Source organism: Perognathus longimembris, chromosome 24 (genome assembly GCF_023159225.1).
Source record: "Perognathus longimembris pacificus isolate PPM17 chromosome 24, ASM2315922v1, whole genome shotgun sequence".
NCBI classification, from domain to species: domain Eukaryota; kingdom Metazoa; phylum Chordata; class Mammalia; order Rodentia; family Heteromyidae; genus Perognathus; species Perognathus longimembris.
In genome coordinates this window covers 25,944,928-25,949,597 of record NC_063184.1, presented here as the reverse complement: position 1 = coordinate 25,949,597, position 4,670 = coordinate 25,944,928, and positions in this window count along the sequence as shown.

Genomic DNA, 4,670 nt, shown 5'->3' with positions numbered 1-4,670 from the left:
TTCCTGTTTCCTGCTTGTTTGGGTCGGTGCTCACTTGAAGGAGAGGTGTTTGCGTTTTTTAGGAAGTGATGTAACTGCAGGAGCCTGTCAGACCAGCAAGGATTGCAACAGAGAACTGATTCGCTTAGCATGCCTTCCCAGCCCTGGCAAGGCCCAGCCTCACCTTCCAAACACTCTCCGTTGCTCCAGTGGCATTCGGGACCCGGGGTTGGGGGTGCCTGCACCACAGGCATGTAGGCTTGGTGATTTTGTGCATTGCCTAGGTGAGTGTCTGGGGCTGCCCAGAACCTAGGGCAGGACGGCGCTGTCCAGGAGAACTGGCCGCTGATGGAAATGCACTACACCAGCACTCTCCAATCCAGAAGCCAGTAGCCGCATTGGCTAGTGCACCCTTGAAATGAGCCTAGTGCCAAAACAATGCTTTGTTTTATTTTCTATTAAACTGGAGTGGTTGTGTGCGATTGGTAGCTGTGATGTTGGGTCACTGGGGCCTAGGAAATAGAGAAAAACTACTAGCAGAAACCCAACCTCTGCAGCCAGTCAGGACCCTCACCTGCCCTCAGTCCTTACACAGCTCCTCCAGAAGAGACCCCGCCTCTGCAGAGAAATGATGACAAACCCAAAGATCCGTTCCCAAAGCAGGCTATGCCAGGCCGGGCCTGGCCTTTCCTTCGTGTGACAGCAAGTTTCTTGGAACGTGTTAACCTGGAGCACAGCAGGACTGGATGCAACTCTGTGTGAGAGTGAAAAGAATGGCAAGAAGGAGGGAGGGGCTCAGTGCAGATGGGTCGTGCCTGTAATCCTAGTTACCCAGGAGACAGAGATCTGAGGAGCACAATTTGAAGCCAATCCAAGCAGGAAAGCCCATGAGAGTCTTATCTCCAATGAACCACCCAAAAGCCAGAAGTGGAACTGTGGCTCAAGTGGTAGAGCACCAATCTTGAGCAAAAATGCTGAGGGCTGGCCCAGGCCCTGAGTTCAAGCCCCAGGACTCTGTCTCTCTCTCTCTCTCTCTCTCTCCCCCCCCCACACACACACACAGATTGTATGATAGTGAGACAGACACAGAGAAAAGCTGTACCAATCAATGTCTGAAGAGGAGAACACTGGAGTGTTCTCAAAGTTGGGTTCTGAATGCTATTTGAAGCCCTTTCTTTGGGTCAAGTTTAGGCTTCAACACTCCTGCTGGCAGCTTCCTGGTCATGGTTGCTGTGGTGTCCAGAGGCAGAGAGAGGAGCAGAGGTGACACATCAGACACATCTGGCTCTGGGCCCTTGCCTGCAGCTAGAAGAGTATCTGCTCTTGACCTTCACCTCCCACGACCTGGGTGGTACAAACCCACAAGGTGTGTGGACTCCTCAGCCTCAGACAAGGGCCGGCAGCTTTTGCTTCAGTGCCTTGTTGCTTTTTCAGCATCCTTAGTCATGTGTGTCTCGGCTCTTATCTACAACAACTAGGTCAGTGAGTCGTGCCGTGATGGGTCTGCCCATGCGTTTACAGTATGTACTTCAGTGTGTTAAACTGGCACTTCAGTCAACTCTGTACACACTGTGCTTTTCTATCTTAAGGGACAATACGGAACAGCAGAAGAAAGAGCATGTGTTGAAAATGGGATGTGCTGTTTGAAAACAACAGAGAACAAACTCACCTTCAGAGTTGCTGAGCACGCGAGTAGGCTGCTGGCTCCACCATCCTGTGGAGCTGAGTTCAGGTAGCGACTATTCCTGTGTGTGTGAGCATTTCCCCAGCAGTGACACACATGCAAGAAAAAAGACCCAGGACTTGGGAATCTATTTACTTATTTTCTACCTTTTTTCAACCATCATTGCCTCCCCTCCATATCCCCAACAACTTGAGGCCTACATTTGGTAAGGGCGAGGTTGTCCACCCTGGGTCCTTCATGTAAACTCCAGTTTGTCGGAAGAGAGGGCATGGCTCTTGCAGTCTGCTATCCAGGACTGGACCACACCAAGGCTGTCTTGCACAGCCCCCTGCTGAGCCTCAGAGCCTAGTCAGGAAAGGGGTGAGGTGCCTTAGAGAGGTCCTGCCATGCCCGGGAGGACAGGTGAGATGCCACCTGTTACAGGTCCGAGGGACGTTTATCACCTTTCATGAAGAAACCTGGCTTTGACAGTCAACTGTCTGAACACCGGAAATGACTCTTCCCCATTCCTTCTCTCTTCCTCCTGTCCCCTCCCCATGCCCAGCCCTCCATAGGCTATAAAAGAGGAGAGACTGCAAGGAGACAGCCCACTCTGTGTTGCCTTGAATTGTATGAGCATAAATCTTCTAGAACGGTGACAAAAGAAGACAGGCATCAATGGCTCTTGCCTACATAGGAAGCTAAGATCAGGAAAACCGGGGCAGGCCAGCCTGGGCAAAGCCGTTCTTGAGAGGACGTCCAGCTCAGCAGAAGAAGCTGGGCGGTAGTATGCACCTGTCATTCCAACTAGGATGGAAAGAGAGCCTGTCTCTGAATAACCAGTGTAAAGAAAACAAAGCTTTGAGGTGTGGCTAAGTGGCCTCCATTGTTTGCGTTTGGCTTCTGGGTAGGGAGGAGAGAAAGGAAGGGGAGGAGGGCCGGGGAAGGGAATAGCAGCAAGTGCTGCTGTGGAGTCTGGTGATTCCATGAGAAGTGGGTTGGAAACAAGACGCACTCTCCGAGGCTCACCGGACTGCACGCAGCTCTGGATTCTACAGGCTGCCTTCCTCAGCTGTGTACTGCAGATCCTGGGGCGGGGGCGGGGGGGGGGGTTCCTGCGCTGGCTGTGGCAGACCGTGGGTTCGATGTTCATCTGTATATTAGTCTTTGGATGCCCACTACTCATGAAATGTGCACACCAACATAGCACACACACACACACACACACACACACACACACACACACAGGAGCTTGCTGCTGCTCTCCTGTCATGTGGGCTCCCTCAGCTAAGGTGAGGTGACATCACAAGGGGCTGTCAGTCCCTCCAAACGCAGTGAGGAAGGCGTGGGAAGGCAGAGAGGCCTCAGGTGCTGAAGTGGGACCAGTAGGTCCCAGTGAGACTAGTAGGTCAGGGCTGGACAGGAGGACAAGGTGAAGCCAGGCAGTGAAGCGGTGGCAGCTCAGCTTGCACAGCTGGCTTCCTTCTGAGCAGCCTGGCTGCAGCCTTAGGGGGTCTGGCTCCCCACACTCGGGTTGCCAGCCTGGTCACACGCTGGTTGGCTAGTCATGTAGAGAAGCTGCCACAGGCTTTGGTGATCGTCCCAGCTTCCACCTTGGCCCACGCCTCCACCACAAGAGACACACCCAGGGCCAGGACAGCACAGAAGGAAGGGAAAGGCTTGTGACTAGTCAAGTGTAAGCAGACGGTGGGTGTGTGTGGGAAACAGTACAGAGGTGTGGAGGACACTTTGGGCAGCACCTCAAAGAGGCATAGTGTCAGCTTCATCGGCGTTGGGGGTTTAGTTGGCTGGGACATGAGCAACTATGAGAATGGAAAGTGGAATTCAACAGAAACCTAGGGGAGTCACTGACCTCCGGCTGACCACGGGGAGCGGCTTCGCTGTCTGTTCTCCAGGGCAGACAGCATTCAGTGCCCAATGTGTGTTTGAATGAAGTGCCTTTTATGGAGGTATTTTTTTGAAATGGACATTAGTAGGGACATCTTACATCAGCTTATTTGGCGGAAATTTGTAGAAATGTAAAGTTCTAGGCCTTCCCCCAGAACTATTAGGTTTAATGATGTTTCAGGGGATTTTTTTTTAATACACAATAAAACTGAAAATCACTGTGGTAGACATTTTTATTTTTAGCTCATGGAATGTATGGCCCTTTTCTCAAAAAGGACGAAATAAATAGCACATCAGAGTTCCCCCTTTGGGCCTTAACTTCCAGGAGCTTGGAAACGAAAAGTAAAGCTTCTTGTGTCATTTCTTTGGCATTTCTAGAAATGTTTCTTCGCCTGGGTAACTCAACCTTTCAGGACTTAGTTCAAGAGACCTAAGAAGTCCCTCCCCCCCCCCCCCCCCCGCCCCCAGCCAGGTGGAGCCAAGTCACACCTACTGGAGCGTATCAAGGAGATCTGCTTGTATCTCTATCTCTGCCCTCCAGCCCCACCCACCGTGACTTTCCACACCTGTTAAGGGGAACAGATCCGCCTTCCACTGCTGTTTCAGTTCTTATCTGTTTTTCCCCTAAGTGGCTTAAAATAACCTTGCAAGCAAGCTCTGCATAGAAGCTATACCCAGTCCACTCTAGAAAGACAAATGCAGCTTTGTGGTCTCAATGGGTTTGCCTTTGCTTTCCTGGTTTCTTTTTGTCCTGTAGTGCTGGGGATGGAACCTGAGGCCTTGTACATGCTAGGCAAGCTCTCTGCCCCAGCCCTTAGGTTTCTGTTGAATTCCGCTTTCCATATTCATAGTTGTTGATGTCCTAGTCAAAATCCCCAATGCCAATGAAGCTAGAACATACAAAAGCACAGAGGTTTGGGGATATGGCAAATAGGAAAGATGTAACAATCCCAGTGCCATGGCATCTACCTGGGTAATGCCACAAACAAGCCAAACAGAAGAGGAATGAGGTGAATGAGCAGTAGAAGAGGTAATTTTTTGGGGGGTACTAGGGTTTTGAATGCAGAACCTCCTACTTAGTAGGCAGGTGCTCAATCACTTGAGCCATACTTCTGACTCT